Source organism: Ornithorhynchus anatinus, chromosome 14, assembly GCF_004115215.2.
Source record: "Ornithorhynchus anatinus isolate Pmale09 chromosome 14, mOrnAna1.pri.v4, whole genome shotgun sequence".
Taxonomy (NCBI): Eukaryota; Metazoa; Chordata; class Mammalia; order Monotremata; family Ornithorhynchidae; genus Ornithorhynchus; species Ornithorhynchus anatinus.
The window spans coordinates 36,227,158-36,247,561 of NC_041741.1; the positions used below are offsets into that span (position 1 = coordinate 36,227,158).

At 38.0% G+C, this 20,404-nt stretch overlaps 1 long non-coding RNA gene across 5 annotated transcripts in view; it reads left to right on the plus strand.

Annotated features, from left to right (window-relative positions):
• LOC120638818 overlaps positions 1-20,404 on the plus strand; it is a 98,042-nt gene that overhangs the window by 73,124 nt on the left and 4,514 nt on the right. For 3 of the 5 annotated variants that reach the window (XR_005660792.1, XR_005660794.1, XR_005660793.1), the window contains one exon: positions 415-506. The exons of 1 other annotated variant lie outside the window; for it this stretch is intronic. This is a non-coding gene — a long non-coding RNA (uncharacterized LOC120638818). The remainder of the gene's footprint in view (positions 1-414; positions 507-20,404) is intronic. One more of the 5 variants, XR_005660795.1, reaches the window with a different exon arrangement.

Sequence of the window (20,404 nt, forward strand, 5' to 3'; positions counted from 1 at the left end):
TGTTTTCTCCCACCTTCTTGCCAGGCAGAATTTAAGCTATGCGTTATTTTCATGAATCTCATATTTTATTTAGGTTTGTTTGGCAAAAAATTTTTTGAAAGAATAAACAGGAGAATGCATCTTCAATTTAGGGTTATAAAAGTAAGAAGAGTAATTTTTTTTGTTAGATACATTAATTTAGCGCCTCACATATTTAATGTTTTTATGGGCTGGAATAGGAAAGCGAGCAGAGAATAGTAAATTAAAATAAAACCAAAAAATAAAAATAGCCTTGTAGTTTTTAGTAGTTAATTGTCCGTAATATGTGATGTTTATTTAATAACGGCCATTTAAGTTAACACCGAAAAATGCCACTTTCTCACCACGTGTTGTTTCTCCTGATGATCATTGTTAAAACTCTAAATTTGTTTCCAGCAGATTAAAGCATGTCTAGTGACCACTGGTATAATTATTTCAAGCCATACTGGAAATATGGCTTCCCTGTATAGCAGAGGAATAATGCCCCGGTGAGTTTGTGTGTTTCATTATTCAAGTGTTTAACTCTCAGTGAGCTATGCCCAGAACTGGCAACTTCCATTTCTAATATTCTACTCTGAATGGCTGGACCAAGGACAGCCTAGCTCCCTTCTTCTGAATTCTTTCCTATGCTCTTATGAAAACAGAAGAACTGCTAAAACAATGGACTTTATTGGACTTTGAAAGGATACTGAATGGATGGTTCTTATTAATCAATGCAGAAGGTATGAGGAGAGAAATTACGATGCTTTGACTACTCATGGATACAACGGCCTTGGCTTCATTTGTTCTTGAGATTATAATTTGTTCCCCAAAATATGCAGAGGGAAATTTTATTTAAAATATCTGGGGCATCTCAATACACCTGTTTTTTCAATCATCCTGTTTATTTCTTATCTTTGCAAAACTTCTTGAAGGGTCAGGTAGAATTTTAGTAAATGACAAGGTTCTTCATCTAAACTTGAAGACATCAGACACTTTTTATTTGAGATTAGAAACTGTCGGAGCATTAATTATTTTCCTGAATGGTTTTGAGTGTCTTCTCCAACTATACTTTTACTTACGTTTTTATTAGTCTAATCTTAGCAAATCATACATGAAGTTAGTTACCCATGTTGCAGACTCCTAGTATTTGGAAATGAAGAAAAAACATCTTCAAAAAAATTAGTAATGAGATCATGGAGAGTTGCTGCTATCTGAGAAATATATATGCTAATTTATAAAACTTGATTTTACCCTAAATTGATAATCATAAGATCAAGATTGCCTTAAGTAGAAAGAGGATGTATCAGTATTAGAAAATGAAACATTTCTCTTTATAAAATGATATTGTACAATTTTGAATATGGAGATTTATCTTCTAACTGACAATGGTATTTCATTTTGAGTTGACTCACCCCTTAATATCTTAGGACAATTAAAAAGAGCCAAAAGATTATAATTACAACATAGCACCTATAAAAGCTTGTTGTTCACTTGGACACAGGTCAAAGCACTGGAAAACCAGAGGTTAGAAAGATTGTAGTTATGTTAAATAAAAGTGTGAGTATTTTCAAATAATCTCTCTATGCTCACGCATGACCGAATTTCATGAACTGTGGAAATAATGTGAGTGCTTTGAAAGTTAAGTTTGGAAATTTAAAACTAGGAATGAGCCTTAAAAACCTATTGGTATGATTTGGTAGATGGAAATTTACATTAAAAAGGATAGGAAGGCATATTGATGGGAGTAAAGGTAATTGTTCACATATAAAGGGAAGAGTACTCCAAAATGTGCCTTAAATCAAAAATCTGTTCAGGACATTTGCTTTAAAATCAGTCAGGAGGTGAGAAAAGACTTGGCCAACACTACATTCACTTGTAGGAATACTTGAAAGTACATTATCTATATAAGCCCTGATTTATGATCGTTATGCCCTTAGGCAGATCTGGATCAACTTTTCTATGTGGAAACATTGAGGAAAATATTTCTCAATCAATCAATGGTAGTTATATTTATGAAAATAAGGTTCTATTCTGAAAATCCAGGCCAATTAAATATTGAGATTTAATTTAAGGTATTTTGCTCAGCCAGTATCATGGATATTTTAACGATGCATCTTATCCCCCACCCTGATCTCATTTGCAGAAAGAGACTTGCACTTATTGAAATATTACTGAAGAATCTAGTTTTCCTCCAAAATTACACACTTTTTGCATAAATGTGCCTAATTACCTGAATTCAGTTTTGATTAGCAGTGTTAATTGATGCAGCTGTGGTTGGTATCTGTTTACCCAAATTACCATGTGCAAACAGCAATATGTCTGAAAGTGAATATGCTAAACTGAAAATACTAATTAGCTAAGACAGATTGTTATTCAAGTCACATCTCAGAGCTTTTTAATGAAAGCTTGGATGTGTCAGGATTGTATGATATTCAGACAGAAATGTCTATATTACATATGATTTCTAAATCTAATTCTCAGGGACAGATGGGCTGTCGGATGGGGGTTTCTCTATATAATGCTTCCAGTATTAATGTGAATATTTTACTCAACCGGAGACATTTTCGTGTTTTTTTTTTTGGGAGAAACTCATTGTCTGGCTTGACAATAAGCCAGCCCATCCCATGGAGGCGCACATCTTTTTTGACCAATATATTCGCGAATTTTATCCACCTACTGGCCCAAAGATTAAGATAAATAAACTATCTTGCAAATTTAATTGTATCAGCTAGTACCTTTAATCAAGTTAATAACAGAAAGGCTAGTTACTCAAACAGTTTTCATTGAGTGATATATTGAGCTTTTTTTTGTCATTGTTCTTAAAGAAAACAATGATGTATTGAATTTAAGTAGGAAGATGTAAAATGTTTGGAGATAAGCTCTCCTTCTGTGACCGTCAGAGAGTGCCATTTTAATGTATTGGGAAAATCAAGGGTTATTTTGTTACTGGTTTGTGTGTTACTCTTTTTTTTAAGTGCTGCTTCCTTCTGTCCTGGATCTAATGAAGCCTGGTTTTCAACAGCATTATTGCTGGAAGAAACCCTAATAAGGTCTTCCATCTATTACTCCAATCAATGGTAATGTAAGTTAGTGTCCAACTATTTGGACTACACAAACTCCTAATATCCTAAATTAAGGAAGTCATGAAGGTCTTATGCCTTCTAACCTAAAGATTTTCAAAATTAGATCCGTCATTAAGAGCCTGAGCTCTTAATTGATGTAGTATTTAAATGTCATTCGCAACCAGTTCTTCATGATCTAAATTTGAGCACTCCATATGGATGTATTTCATTTAGGATTAAGGGAAATATAATTATCAAATATTGTATTATTATTATGTTAATTTCTAGTGCTGGAGGGTTAGATAATTTTTGCATTATATATAAATTCTATGCCAGTGGTTAGAAAAAAAAAATACTCCCTCCAACACATCTCCTTTCGTTTTAATTTGTCAACAGAAAAATCCTGGTGAAAACCAGGGAGTGAAATAATTGCACATTAGACATTGTTTGCTTTTCCAGGATATTTTTCTATCAAGTAAAACAGACAGGTATTTGATCAGTTGCCTCCACTGCAGCCTTTAAAAAGAAAAACATTTATTATGAGAATTAAGTTTTTGTAAGAGTACCCCATGTTAAAAGTTTGCTTGACAACCATTTAGCAAGTACTGCAGTGGTCCCATTGCTAGGATATCATTTCTCCTTTGGGAGATGCCGGGAGTTATATTTTTTCTAAATTGAGATTTTTATGGGCAGGGAATATTTCAATATAAATCATTTTTCCCAGCTTGCTGGCTAATGTGGAAAAGTAGCCATGTATTTCTTGGAACAGATTTCTTTTTTTTTTTTTTGCAAGGTTTGTTATGCTAGAGTCTTATTGTCTTGAAGGTACGTGTTAATGAGCTTAAGTTGAAATTTCCTTTCTTTGGCATACGATACATGCTTTAAAGGAGGTGACGTAGCTAGTAAATATGACAAAACGGCAACGAATCATGCAACGATGTGGGAGAATGTTGACTGAGCACTGTTTCTTTCAGCCACCCTCCCACATAGGAAAAATCATGCCATCAATAGTGTTGCCATCAAATGCCTAAAAAATGTGAGTGTTTGTGTGTGTGTGTGTGGTGTGCAAGCACGAATTCATTTACATTTATCTTAGTGTCCATCTCCCCCCTACCCCAGATTGTGCATACTCATTCTATTCTCTCCTAAGTGCTTAATACAGTGCTTGGCAATACAGTGGGCTCTCAATAAATCCTTTTGATTGATAGCATGTAAGCTAATATTTTTAACAGTCTATTTCAGCAATACTAACAATAATAATGACGCGAACCCTTACTATGTGTCAAGCTCTGTACAAAACGCTGGTGTGGATACAAGCAATTTGGGTTCCTGTCTCACATGGGATTCAGTCTAAATTGGAGGGAAGAGGCGGATTTAATCTCCGTTTTACAGCTGAGATAACTGAGGCTTACTGAGAAGTTACCTGACTTTCCCAAGGTCACATGGCAGGCAAATGGCAGAGTCAGGATTAGAACCCAGGTTCTCTGACTCCCAGGCCCGTGCTGTTTCCAAAAGACCATGCTGCTTCCCTGTGTGACCTTGGATAAGTCACTTCACTTCTCTGACCCTCAGTTTCTTCATCTGTAAAATGGGAATAGGCCCCTTGTGGGACAAGGACTGTCCAATCTGATTGAATCAAATCCAACCCAGCAGTTAGTGTAGTGCTTGACCCAGAGTAAGAGCTTAATTACTATGATTACGATTACTATTCGTTCAGTTTTCAGTGCACTTTAGGGTCTCAATAAATGCTGACTGATGCTGATTTTGAATTTGTAAAATGAATTACAGAGCATTGGGAAGCATTGTGACCTAGTGGATAAAACACAGGCCTGGGACCCAGAGGATCCGGGTCCCAATCCCTGCTCTGCCGCTCGTCTGCCGTGTGACTTTGGGCAAGTCACTTAACTTCTCTGTGCCTCAGTTTCCTCAACTGCAAAATGGGAACTCAAAACCTGCTCTCCCTCCTGTAACCTCCATATGGGACAGGGTCTGTATTTGGCCTGATAAGCTTAATAATAATAATAATGATGTTGGTATTTGTTAAGCGCTTACTATGTGCCGAGCACTGTTCTAAGCGCTGGGGTAGACACAGGGTAATCAGGTTGTCCCACGTGGGGCTCACAGTCTTAATCCCCATTTTACAGATGAGGTAACTGAGGCACAGAGAAGTGAAGTGACTCGCCCACAGTCACACAGCTGACAAGTGGCAGAGCTGGGATTTGAACTCATGACCTCTGACTCCAAAGCCCGTGCTCTTTCCACTGAGCCCCGCTTCCCCAGGGCTAGAACAGTGCTGGACACCTAGCAGGTGCTTAACAATAACAAAACCAAAAGAAACAGAGTTAACAGAGCACAAGAAGTGCTGCGGTGGTCGTGAGTATCTAAGTGCTTAGACTGAAGTGACTAGGTGACATGGAAGGGAGGGAAAATTGGGAAGGGGTGAGATTCGACAGGGTTTCCTGGGAGAGATATGATTTTAGTAGGGCCTTGAAGATGAGGAGGGAAGTGGTGTGTCAGTTATGAAGGAGAAAGGGAGGGTGGGGTCCAGACAGGAGGGATGGTGTGAGTAGGGTGTTAAAGACGAGAGACAAGCTCAAGGCACAGTAAGTAGATTGATGTTAGAGGAGCAAAATGTGTAAACTGGATTCTGGTGGGAGAAGAGGGAGGACAGGTAGGAGGAGAGAGTTGATAGAGGCCTTCAAAGTCAACTGTGAGGAGTTTTTGCTTGATGTGGCTGGAGATGGAAGGGCAACTCTTGATTTAATTAAGTCCAAAGCAAATATTAATGATATATGTGAAAAATGATCTTGTATTCCCAAGTGGTCAAAAAAGCTGTAGTGGTAGTCTTTTCCACTACAGATGTGTGATTTATGGAAGCACACAAATCCATTCATATTGGAAGCAAATTCTGGTAATATACCTGGTAAAATTTATTCTTGACTTTTCATATATGCTAAATTCAGCAATGGATTCCATCATTTTTGTTACATGCTTATCCAGCTTCATATATATGCTTCAAACATCCTCTATGGAATTATCATTACATTTCTATATTAATTTCATAACTTCATGCTCTTTATACTCCTTTTTAGAAAGAAACTAGGCACATGCTAAATAAATCTTGTTTTCTTATCCATATGTACCTTTGATACTATGAGATTTCAATTACATTTTAGATGTGCAGAGAGGGCTGCAAATTCAGATTAGCCCAGAGAGAGAATTCTGCACATATCCCATTTTAAAAATCAGTGTCTACTCTCTCCATGAGTTAAAATGGATGGAGTTTGTAGTCAGCTGATAACTTGCAGGTGTACACTGAAAAGCAAAATAGCCATATCACACCTGATATCTAAATAAATGGATGCGGAAACCATATAAGCTTCAAAATAGGCGGAATAATAGGGATGCTGGAGTTAGACTAATTGGGCTAGCTGATACATACTCAGTGTTTTGGACAATGCTGGCCAGAGAGCCTTACACACTAATAACAGTCCACGCCTCAGCCTCCCATTGCAAGGTGTATTCCTCTCAGGCCTATTCTGCCACTCTTTTCTCACTCATTTCCACTTCTGGTCCTCAAATGTTCATGGTAGCCCAATTAATTCCCCCACTTCCCTTCAACAGAAATAATTCTGGTGTTTTTTAACCACTTACTACTTGCCAAGTACTAAAAGGCTTTGTGTTGGTAACTAATTCTAATGTTATCGTGGTTGGGTTTGCTTCTTCCTTAAAATAAATAGCATCCTTGTTATTCCTAGAGCTCCCGCTATTAGTAAATAATTTGTGTCTGCTTGTCTTCCCCATTAGGTGGTAAGCTTCTTGAAGGGAGGGGTCATTTTTTTCAACCCTATTCCCAAGTGCTTAGTACAGTGGTCTGATCTGCACACAGTAGGTACTCAGTGAATACTGGTGGTTATCCCCTCCCTTCCTGTAGGGAGTCATTCTGCTGAAAAGACAAATGGGCATCTTTCACTTGCTGTCATTGGCTTAGCCCAGTGCATGTCATCCTGTGTCTGGTAACTCCTTGGGGGAACTAGGATAACCCTCACTTGCCTCCATTCCCGCAGCCCTCTGCCAGCCACAGAACCTATCCCCTGCTGCTCAGGTTCCCCATGGCATGAAGTAGAAGAGACAGGACCAGTTAAGTAGGAAATAGGCTAGTAGTGAGGCTCTCCTCCCAGGCTCACCCACCATGATTTCATTCTGGGGCTTTGGGCAGCCCAAACGGCATTAATGGGAAGAGGATGAGAGGGACATATTATAGTCCTCTAGACTGTAACCTGCTTGTGGGTAGGGAATGTATCTACCAACTCATACTGTACTTTCCCAAGTTCTCAGTACAGTGCTCTGCACACAGTAACTGCTCGGTAAAGAACAGTGATTGATGCAATAAGTGTTTTTTTGCATATCAAACACTGCGCTAGATTAAGAAATAACCAGTTTGAACCCAGTCTAATAGAAGGAGTATAGCTATTTTATCTCCATTTTATAGATGAGGAAAGTAAGCCATCAAGAAGTTATATGTTGAAATACAGCATGGCTTAGTGGATGGACCATGGGCCCGGGAGTCAGAAGGACCTGAGTTCTGATCCCAGCTCCGCCACTTGTCTGCTATGTGACTTTGAGCAAGGCACTTTACTTCCATGTGCCTCATTTACCTCATCTGTAAAATGGAGATTAAGACTGTAAACCCCATGTGGACATGGACTATGTCCAATCTCATTATCTTGTCTCTACCCCATCACTTAGTACAGTGCCGGCCACATGGAAAGTGCTTAACAAATACCATTTTAAAAAGTTAATAAATTCATCCAAATTTTCAGAATAGGCAGGTGGTAGAAGCAGAACTAGAACCCAGGTCTCCAGATTCCCAGTCCTGTGTTCCTTCAAAGAGACACACTGCTTTCCCTCCTTGTTTTTTTTTTTTAATATTACTATGGGGAGGAGAATATTTGGGGTTCCGGGAACCCTAAGCAGAAACCCTACCTTGTTCAACCAGAGGCAGTGACAGAACGATTTACGTCATGTTGCCACCAAGTAAAATGTCCCCAGCTGACATGCAGTACTTATAACATCGGTGGTAATATCTCTTTTGTTCTTTTTGGCATTCTGTTTGTTCATTTATTTGCATCTACCAAGCACCTAGTTGATAGTGAGTATTGTACTAAACATTTGGGAGATGATAATAAAAGTAAACCATATGATCTCTGCTCTCAGGAAGCTTAAACTCAATGGGGAGGGGAGGTACGCACAAGTTGTGTAGAGAATAGGGGGAGGAGGTATAACAAATAAAGCCGGTAACTTCAAAAATATGGGAAAATGAAAAATTATATATATAGATGACAGAATGAATGTAAGAAATGAATGTTCTAGAAAAATAGTGGTAAATGTAATAAACACACATAAGAACTAAGGTGGGCTACTGGAGTAACAGTTGGGGAAGTGGTAAAGTTAATTGGGAATATCTCTAGGAGCAGGTGGATTTTATTATTAGGAAGGATGTGATATTACAGGTTTGGATACTACTAATAATTGTATTAAGTGCTTACTATGTGTCAAGCACTGTTCTAAACACTGGGGTAGATACAGGGCAATTAGGTTGTCCCACATGGGGCTCACAGTTTTAATCCCCATTTTACAGATGAGGTAACTGAGCCACAGAGGAGTGAAATGACTTGCCCAAGATCACATAGCATACAAATGGCAGAGCCAGGATTAGAACCCATGACATTCTGACTCCCAGGTCTGTGCTCTATCCACTATGGGGATAGAATTCCAGGCAGGCAGAAGGGCACGAGTATGGGGTCGAAGAGTGAAGTTCAATGTACAAGAATAGCTTTTCATGGGCCAGGGAGAAGCAGCGTGGCTCAGTGGAAAGAGCCTGGGCTTGGGAGTCAGAGGTCATGGGTTCTAATCCCGGCTCTGCCACTTGTCAACTCTGTGACTCTGGGCAAGTTACTTAGCTTCTCTGTGCCTCAGTTACCTCATCTGTAAAATGGGGATTAAGACTCTCTATATATAAAGATTGCAGGCTGAAATGTAGTACGTGAAGAAGAAAAAAATGAGAACGAGAGAGATCTCAGTGTGAAGAGAAATGGTACCCATTGGAGGTCTTTGAAATGTGGCATGATGCCTTCTGAATATTATTTTAGGATAAACCCGGCAGCAGAGTGTAGGATAAGTTGGAGAGGGGAGAGGCTGGAAGTTAATGCACTGGTCCGGTTGCAAGTGGACTGAGGAGAGAAAGGGGTGGATATGGGACTCTTTGTGGAAGAAAATCCATTAACAGTGTTGCAAGTTAATTGCAACGGTCTGGAATGTGGCCCTGGCAAAGAATAAGTTCCAATATGACCGTTCTGATATGAAAATTGTTTCATCTTCGGCCTTTCCCCTGAACCTTTTTCATTTAATTTTCAGTTCAGATTTAAAGACAGATTGCACGTAGGAGGCAAACGATAGAGAAAGGTCAAAGATAACGGCAAAGTTATGAGCTTCTAGGACTTATAAGTAATTATGATGCCTAGCACCTACATGGTTGGCTTCTCTCTACTTCACCTTTTGTTTTTTCCCATTAACTGTTTTAAAACTCCTTTGCTTTTAAGACACAGCTTTAATTCAGATAGAGTAGGAAAAGAAGAGCCAACCAACGAGGATTGTTGAATTCCAAGACTTTGAATGTTGGCAGAGGTGACACCTGTTTGAAACACCATAAAAATTCAGCATCTGACCCCTCTAATTTATGCTCAGATGGAAAAGTCTAACCATAAATAGAAGTATCAAAACAAGAGAAGAGAACTTTATATTTGACAAGGAGAATTTCCTTAATGATATCATTGACTCAGTGACAGCTCTGTAAAGCTGGAAAGATTTAGTGCACGGTATAAACATTACTGAGCTCACATAGAACACTGGAACACCCCAGCATCTGAGACATCCGCAAGTGCAAGCTAGGCCCCTGACTCCTCCTGTGTTTGTGCCAGAACATGCCATCAGGTTGAAAACTTCTCAGCCGGGGTTCTCACACTATAGGGAATCAAACCCAGCCCTCAGCTGCTGTAATAATATTAGTATTTGGTAAGCGCTTACTATGTGCCAGGCACTGTACTAAGCACTGGGGTGAATACAAGCAAACTGAGTTGGAACGGTCCCCGAACCATGTGGGGCTCATAGTTTCAATCCCCATTTTACAGATGAGGTAATGAGGCACAGAGAAGTGAAGTGACTTGCCCAAGATCACACAGCAGGCAAGCGGCGGAGCCTTGGCCTTCTGACTCCCGGGTCCGTGCTCTACCCACTATGCCATGCTGCTTCTCAGAATCTGCTGTAAATCCAGGTTTAATCAGCTCTATCCATCTTTCTTTACCTATTCACTTTGGTGGGTTCTAGTCCCGAACCAGCTCAGCAAAACCCAGTTTTCTCATTTTAGATATCCCCGTTTCTCTCCCAGAATTCCTGTGGCTTTTTGACTAAGCCGAGGTAGGAGCTCTGTTCCTTTCTAGTCAACACCACAGTAATAATGGGTCCATCTTTTAGGGTATATCTGGGGAATGGGGCTTGAATAGAATATACTCTGGGCCAAGGAGACAAAAAAGCATCGGTGTCTGACAATATGAGACAGAAGAAGTTGACTCACCAAGTTGGAGTTGACCTTGCTAAACAGTGGATAGCTGCTAAATTCTGTAAACATGAAACCCTAAATGAAGATTCAAGAGATTTTAAAAGGAAAAAAATAACCAATCTATTTGAAAAAATTCCAGTAAAATATATTTCTCCCCCACTCTGTCCCTCCAATTGCTTGATATCCATATAATATGATTCCAAAGCTAAAGTAAAGGAAAATCTGGACATTATTAGCATACAATGATTCTATTTTAAAAAGTTAAAATAGTTCAAAAGGACCAAATTGGTTTAGCCTTAAATACTTTTTGGATTTCAAAACCAGTTACTTTAGCATAAGACCAACAGAGCATTGAGATTGTCTCCTGGGTAAAGATTTATTTCTAGGATTTGGGAAACGGGGGTTATTACTACGAAGCCCTGGGCAGCATTCTCAGAAGGAATATAAGCAATTAAAATATTTTAAAATCCAGTAAGCCACAGAAGCAGCAGTTTTTGGGTTTTCCTTTGGGGATATCAACTTAAACAGTGTGTTGTGGTGTTTTTTTTCATACCATTTTCCATAGGGTAAAAACTGGAGCTTTCTGAAGCCTCATTGAGCAAGGAGTTCCAAAATGCCTGTTCCCTGTCACCTTGGCTGATCTCTTTAACCATAATGCACTGGGATTGAGGCAATTTCAAAATAATGGAAGCGAAACTATTAGGAGCAGTGTTCAATGTACATACATAACTAGACCTTTAAGGAAAAAAAACATATTTCAAACTGCAGTATACACGAATAACAGTTACCCTAGGTAGATAAATATAAAAATTTATATTTGTATCTCTTGGTAATTGGTTTGATTTGGTTATAATTGGGAGCGGAATTTATCAGATATGGTCGGCCAACCTCAGAATAAATATTTTACTTTAAGATATGGAATGACAGAACGATAGATTAAATTCAAGTGTATCCAGCGATGTTGTGATTTCAACTAAACAGCCATGTTAGGTGACAAAAATGCTGATGAGCCACAAAATGAATAAATATTTTTGACTTTATCCCCAAAATACAAGACTATTTCTCAATCAAAAACCATATGCAAAGTAAAAACAAAAATTTATTACTTTAGTGAAATTTGGTTATTTCACCGAGCTATCCTGTGACCATTTCTCCACTTCAAACCGTGATTTACAGTCAGAAGGTCGTCCACGTTCCATTTTACAGTGGAGTTCTACCTAGTGGTGGGAGCATTCAGCCACTTGATTCTAAGCTACAGAGAATGACTGCCCTGGTCAATTTGTCTCCTTTTGTGAAAATGCGGAGAGACCCTGCATATTCAGTGAAAGCAAAATAGGTGGCTTATATTTAGAATTGAAATCTACAATTTCAAGGAATAATTTCCTCCTTTCCAGTCTTGGCAAAATTAAATTGTCAGTCATGATCCATGAGAGGGGAGATCTCCAAAAGTTGGTCTTTTTTTTTTTTTTTAACTTTCCTATTGCTGCTTTCCTTTGTAGTAAGCAGGACTACCAGACTCATTGTAGCCTAGAAGTCCAGAGACTTGTCTTTGGATACCTGCGTGATCTTGCAGATGAGGATAAGTAAATTCTTTGAGGTCAGGGATCGTGCCTGGAATTACCAACTCTAGTATATCTAACTCTCCAAAGTGCTTTGTATGGTGCTCTGCACCCAATAAGCATCTGATAAATACCATTGATTGGCAAAATGGAAGTCTAAACCAATATTCTTATAAGAATAATGCAATCAAACGGATGCCGGTTTCTAAAAGTTTTTGAAATTACATAGAATTATTATTACACTGAATTACACCTCAATTATAGGTGAACAATATAGTAACATTAGTGGATTGATGTTGAATCAGCGAGAGCTTCCACTATAGAAGAGCCGACTCTGACTTCATAAAAAGTAAAATATGAGTGTCAACTTCCCTTGGTGACTCAGCCTGGTGATTATGTTACCCACTACTCTCTTCAAAAATTTCCCTCCACTTTTCTCCTAATGCCATCTCTACCTCCAAAACCCTGCATCTAGTGCCAAAAATGAGGCTCAAGTTGTAAAGCCTGCAGAAATCCGGTCCTCTGACTCCCAGGCCCATGCTCTTTTTACTAGGCTACCCTGCTTCTCATCAGAAAGAGAGCATGGAAGTTTTATAAATGAACCATTCTTTGAAATAAAATCTACTCTCACTTAAAATGGACAGTACCACTCTCCTTGCGTATGGGCCTGTAGCTAGGAGCGCCTGCTAACCGACAAGGGAATGTTATTCTAGATCTTCAGATAACAAAACCTGAGTCCAACTCAGGGGGACCATGGCTATCTCTGTGCTATCCCTGTCCCCTCTCTCAAGGTAACCACCAGGGCAGAAAATAAACTGTAGCCAATATTCAGTTGATCAATCAATCGATGGGGTTCATTCAGCACTTACTGGATGCTCGGCACTACGTTAAATGCTTGGGAGAATATAACACAGAAGAGCAGATAGATACAATCTCTGCCTTCAAGGAGCTTACAATCTAGTGGGGGGAAGATACGAAGTAATCAGGTTGCCTCACGTAGGGCTTGCAGCCTTAATCTCCATTTTACAGATGAGGTAACTGAGGCACGGAGAAGTTAAGTGACTTATCCAAAGTCACAAAGCTGACAAGTGGTGGAGCTGGGATTAGAAGCCATGACCTCTCACTCCCAAGTCCATGCTCTTTCCACTAAGCCACACTGCTTCTCTAGACTGTAAGCTCATTATGGACATGGAATGTGTCTATTAATTCTGTTGTATTGTACTCTCCCAAGCACTTAGTACCATGGTCTGCCCAATGAAAGCGCTCAATAAATCAATGAAATGATTGATATGCTCTTAGACATTAGGGAAGGCTCTTGGAGGAGATATGCTTTTAGTAGAGCTTTGAAGATATGGAAGGTGCTGGTCTGTTGGATAGAAAGGAGGCTGGGAGTTCCAGGCTGAAGGGATGATGTGGGCAAGGGGATAATGGAATGAGAGAGAAAATTAAAGAACAGTGAGTAAGTTGGTGTTAGAGGAGTGAAAAGCAGTGTGGCCTAGTGGATAGAACATGTGACTGGAAGATAGATGGACCTGGGTTCTAAACCTGGCTGTGCTGCTTGTCTGCTATGTGACCTTGGATGTCACTTAACTTATTTATACTTCAGTTATCACATCGGTAAAATGGGTATTAGGACTGTAAGCCCCAGGTGGGACCCAGACTGTGTCCGAACTGATTAGCTTGTATCTACTTCAGCACGTAGTACGAAGCCTAACAGATAACATAAAAAAAGAGAAGCCAAGTAAGTGGGCTGGATTGGAGTGGGACAAGTGAGGTTAGGTAGGAGGGTAAGAGCTGATGGAGTGCCTTAAAGCTGATGGCGAGATGTTTCCTTTTGATCGAACATGTTCAATCATAGCCTGTTTTCATTTTTTTTTAAAGCTTAACCTGAAAACATGTATAAAGTATTTGTGTGATTCCTTCAGTTCTTCCGTTTATATTCAGATGATCTCTTTAAAGATGGAGAGCCTTGATGGAAGAGGTATACGTACTGGACTAACTCTGCTCAAAACAAAGAGGAGGCGCTCACTTTATAGTCTTGCCTTTTCCCAGGAAAAGAATCTCTTAAAAATATGTGAATAGTTTACTTCTGCCAAGTTATGCTATTTGATCAATTGAAGCGGTTCAAGAAAAATTGAAAGTGCTGCTTCGATGGAATGGTATTAGAATCAGATGTCACTTGAGCCAAAGGCTACGTCAGATCCACGCTGGCGTGATGCTGTGATCAGTAATAAGGGATGGACTCATCCTCTGAAACTATTAGGTATGGGCAGTATGATGATAGTCCATCCTGAAACTGGAAGTCCTGCAATTACCAATGCCCATTAAAAAGTCACTCAATCCTTATTCATTTTCAGGATCAGACCCAATCCATTTCCTTTCTACCTTCTGCCCACTCATTTTCCGTGGCCCAGAGGAACAATTATACCAATCTACAAAATAAAAGAGTAAGGAAATTTTAGAAATACTTAAATATCGCTGGTTTACCGTATGGTACCTGGTTATAGTATTATTGGTAAGATGATAAGCATACGTGAAGTTTTAACTACTGCCCATAGAGAGATATTTTTGCAATGTTTAAAATTCATGGGGTGTGAGAGAGACCAGAATCAAAATGCCTTTTCCGCCTGTGGAACTTCGTATTCTACTGACTGAAAGCTTTATTTCTCTTTGAAGCTGATTTTGTGAACACACATGATCCTCTGCAGTCAAGCCTTAAGCCCATTAAAAGTTTCAATAGTGCATGTTAAGCAAGAGACTAGGAAATTAGCTTGCATTGGGTTTGAAAACAAATGATTCCGTACTGAAAGGAAAGTCAAATGTTAATTAGCCTGTTCAGTGAGGGGATGGTTAATACCTTTCCATATTGTTAATCTTCTTTGGTTTGATTAGAGTCACAAAAAAGAGTATGAATGAATTGCTGACAAAGGTTCCTTTTGCATAATATCCACACAAACCAAAAATCCTCTCCAGTGCATTATTTTTAAACAACACTGATGACAACAAAGCTTGCATTAAGCTTACTAATATAATGAATCCATATATCCTTTTCAGTGAGCGATCCAATTCATGAAGGTATCTCTCTATATTTCATTTGAAGGATTATATACCTGAATATTGAAATAGCTAGAACATTTCAACGTATTTTGTGGAAAGGGGCCACTAATTTTGAAATTAATATTTAGGGCCTTCAAATCTTCCTGTGTTTTATTTTGCCCAAGATTAATCAAAGTTCGAGTTCAGCAAAGAATTATGAAAAGTTACATGGAATTATATCTATTTTTCCCACAATCACCTTTCTTTTCTGTATAATTTATATCCCATCTCATCAGATAAAAAAATATTTCATATTTACAAGTAATGGGAAACTGCAAGAGAGTTTCAAATTGGAAGCAGCATATCTCTTATTCATCTATCTTGACTCTCCACATGTCTGTCTATCGCTGTATAGCAAAGTCAATAAAAATGATTAGAGCTGGCATCTCACAAATGTACACCCTTAAACCATGAAGCAGAAATGCCGTGGAGGAAATATTTTTCTGACCTTTTCAAATTACATCCAACTGTCTGGGGAATTTCTCAGTGACTAGAGGTAATAAGGTTCAATCCGTTTTGCTGGTTGGCTTCAAATTTAGCTCCTCAGAACCCCTAACTTATCTATTCTTTTTATCTTGATCTTGGCATCCATTCAATACAGTAATCCATGCATCTAATCTTTCTTCCCTCCCTCTCAGGTTTTGCTAAAGGATCACATTGTGAAAACTACAACTATGAAGGGCTCCCCATTTATTGCATCCTTCAAAAATGAAATTATTAGCATGGGAGGCTAAGCTGTTATGTTGTTTTTTGAGGGGCTCTTGAATTTAATTGGCTTTTAGATTTCATCTCATCCTACATCTCAGATTTCACCACCCTATGAGATTTAAGCTGGAGTAACTTTCATTGTATAAAAACTTTTCAAACTTAACTGTTCCCCTAGCACCCTTTAGAGTATTAGAGAGCTAAAAAAAATGAAGTTATTTATGGTAACCTTGTTTCACTTTAGTTTGTACGACGTGCATCAAAATGTAATAGAGCTTCAGAAAGTGAATGGATCTCCCAAATGAGAAAAATGCAGTTGGGTGGCCCCATTCTTTTCCATATTTTATGAAGAGGAAAAGAAAACAGAAGTTGAAAACACATTCCTCAACCTTGTAACAATAATTCTGGTATTTGTTAAGCGCTTACTGTGTTCCAGACACTATACTTAGCGCTGGGGTGGAAACAAGCAAATCGGATTTGTAGTCACAAACTTACAATACATTACAATAACATAAGTAGTACCCATATATGTATTTTCTCAAGGGAGAAAATCTATATATGTAATTATGATAGTGATTTGTAATTGTTGTATTGTTTCCTCCCTCTGTCATCCCTAGTGGCTTTTGCAGGAGGATTCATCAAGTTCCCATAACTTGTGCTGTTCTCTCCCAGTGCTTAGCATAGTGATCTTCACACAGTAAGCACTCAATAAATACCACTGATTAGTTATACTCTCCATCCATGTTTGTCTAAGACGAAAAATGCGACCAGATACTAATGGAAGAAATACTTTTAGAAGGTATTAAATGGAACTTATATGCATTTTTTATGACATAAAATTTTAATGTGGAATACAAGTGATCACATTTTAAAGAGAACCAATTGAACTGATAGTCAATATCCAATAGAGTGAGACATATTGGATACAATTATTTTGGGCTCACAGGTGGCTTTCCAATTATTTATTTTCCTCATGAAAAATCCAAGTACCCAAGTTTATATAAATTTTGGTGAAGTATTAGTAAGTATTTACATTTCATTTTACATAAATTCTCCTACTGGCCATATATTATCTAATGTAATCTACAACAAGACAAAGTCTTAAAATATGGTGCATTATGTAAATATTTGAGAGATTACAGAGAGAAATGGCTGTGTTCTTATAATAGCATACTTGTGTTTGTTCCCATCATAACTAAAATTTAGATTTAACACATAAGATTAAAATAAAAATCTGTCTATATTGCATCACATTATCAAATGCGGTGGAATCTGTCCATACAAAAAGAATGAGATAGAGGAATCAAATCTCTCAGGGAGATGTCATAATAGTTCAGTCAATCTAAAATCTACTATGCTGTGGTTTGCTTGAGAATCTTCACATTTGACACTTGCCATTTGGAGAGCAGGGGCTTTAACAAAGGAAGAGCTTCTCTTCGATTTGAATAGTATCCTTCCTATATACTCCCTCATTAGGCAACTCAATTCATTGTTTATGGAATAGAAGGGGAAATATTGACTATTTTTGATGCAGTAATGAAGTATAACCTTTATTTCAATAAATTTTCCAAATTACACTTGACTAAATTTGTAGGGTCAAATGTATGTGGATAGGTCCTCAGAACACACACACACACTTTTGAAGAACTGGGATTTAATCATATCTTAAATTGGGTTTTAAAGGACTGTTTAACAGGATCTCTTAGACTGCTAAACTGGACATCACTCTTCTTGGTGGCTATTGGTCCACAGTTGAAAGATGGGCCCTTAAGGAAGTCTATTAACTCTTCCAGATGACCTGATTTCCAACTCGACTACAGGGAAAATTTGACTCATTACTGTCAGTACTGTTCTGTTGTCCAATTTCCTCATCTAATGATGGGTCGGACAACACTTGTTTATTTGAGAACTGGGTATGGTATTGTGTAAAGTTCACAAGAAACAAACTACGGTACATTATAGGAAAATAGCATTATGACCGCAAAGTCTTGCAAATCTTCACTGACTACTAACACAAAACATATCGTTGTCTAAATCAAGGCAATAAGTTTCACTTTTCTAGGTAATTCAGAAAATAAGTGAATAAGTGAGGGGCTGATATTGACATTCTGTGATAGTTGACTTTTACAGTAAAATGAAAAAGAGCATAAGAGGAGAGGAAGAGGTCTCTCCAAAGATTTTTTTTTGGCCTATAATAGGATTATATAATAAGTGCTCTTTAATGTGTTCCAAATCAGAATAGAAAATTCATTAAAGATATCCCCTGATGTTTTTTTTAAATTTGCAAAGCTAATCATGATGAAGTGAATTCTTCTTGCAAAACATTACTTTCTAAATCACACTTTCATTTAAGATAATACTTGCAGAGTTTAATTTCCTAAAATGATACACTAACATGTTTATCTTAACCTCAGTGCATTAGTGACGGTCAGTGCATTTAGAATTTTTTTTTGCTCTTATAAGGGTTTGGGTATTCTTTAAGCAAATCGTGTTCTCATGTCATCAGAACGTTAAGTTAACCTTTTCTAAAACCAGTAACCTAAAGGGACCACCCATTGTTTGCCAAATATATGTGAGGACAGATATCACCACTGTTAACTACATTTATGTACCTTCTACTGTTATTATTTGCCTTGAAAAATGTGGACAGCTCCTTACTCAGAATACTATCTACTCTTGTAAGTTATACCATAGTATGACTTAAAGACGCTCTGGTTTTAGGTCCAAGAAGGATCTGAGGGTAGGACCACTCAATGAGCCTTCCTTCTCACAGATTATCCTGTAACTGAAGTATTTAGTGCCCTTCTGAATTTATCCAGAAACAGAAATCAATCAATCAATAGTATTTATCGAGTGTTTACTAGATACAGAGCATTTGTTCTAAGCAACTGGGAGAGTATAATAGAAGAGAATTAACAGACACGTTCCCTGTCCATAGTGAGCTTCCAGTCTAGAAATGTTCTGCTGAATACTTTAAGGTGTCCCACTGTTCCTTCAGTTTCCCAGTCACATATTTGGAAAATAATCCTGAAGAAATTATCCGACTCTCCATTCCCTCCACCCCAAAACATTGCTCATTGTCTAAGCCCAGTATGGGCTGGGATTGTGTCTCTTTATTGCTGAATTGTACTTTTCAAGCACTTAGTAGAGTGCTCTGCATGCAGTAAGTGCTCAGTAAATATGAGTGAATCAATGAATGAATGAATCCACACCTATCCATTACAGGAGAAAAGTACTATTGGATTTACTCTGTCTGTAAATTTTGTACTGGTAAATGTGCCCATTCTTCTGTTTCCACTAATTTTTGTAAAGGATGAAATAGTATTGCTTTTATTTTAATTAGAACCCTTCATAATATCACTGATATTTTTTAAAGAGAAGCCCTTAATATCTGGGGATTCAATTCATTCAAATGCATCTTTGAGAAATCACAGAAGAATTGCACAGCATTTAAATTAGTGGAATTTCCAATCATAAATTTCCTTTGATATTACTCGAGACCCCTAGCTAGAGAAAATAGCGATGTTGATAATGCCCAAGTTGAATCTCCTTTGCGATAGTGTTTCTTCTTTAGGCACGTTACCGATTTAATCACTTTGAAATGAAACGTTGTCACAGGTAAAAAATTAGGAATTTGTAACACAATGGTGCAGTAAATAAAGAGGATAAAGTATTCCTCAAACAATTTTATATTTCCTTCTTTCTCTTCCTTTTTAGTGCAAAGATGGAGGGATTTCAACTCACTGAGCCTACCTTAAAACCCTGTTAATTTATACTAAAATAATTATAGCCATTCATAATTTGAATATGAAAACATAATTCAAAGCTACACACATTAAAAGATCTCTTCAGGGTCCAGATCTGTTGTGGTAACACTGGCTTTTCTCCTGTGCTATTTCTGTGTTTGTCATTAGAGTCCATGAAGTCTTAATCATTAGTCCTCTAATTTCCCGGAAAGAAAAAGTATGTTGATTTATTGAACCGGCTGCAGCAAAAAAAGAAAAGAAAAGAAGATCAATCTGACATTGTAGGTTAATAGTAAGGAACAAAGAACAGTCATAATTAGATGAGAAAAGGACTTTCCTTGTTCGTTCCAGTTTATAATAAAAAGCCCCTCACCAAAGTGTCTTAGAAAATAATGCATTCAGACTGAGGAGAATTACTGCCTAGCAGATTCTATTTATCTGTAGCTTAAAAAGCAGCTGCGTTTTTGTAAAAAGCAATGAATGTGGCCGTCCTACTTAAAGGTAGAAGCAAAAGAATACCCCTTGTTTTGTAATAAGGGGATTTTCAATTTAAAAGAGAGAGAGAGCCTGTTGTGTGAAGTATGGTTATTACATTCACTGTATTCTATCTCACCCACC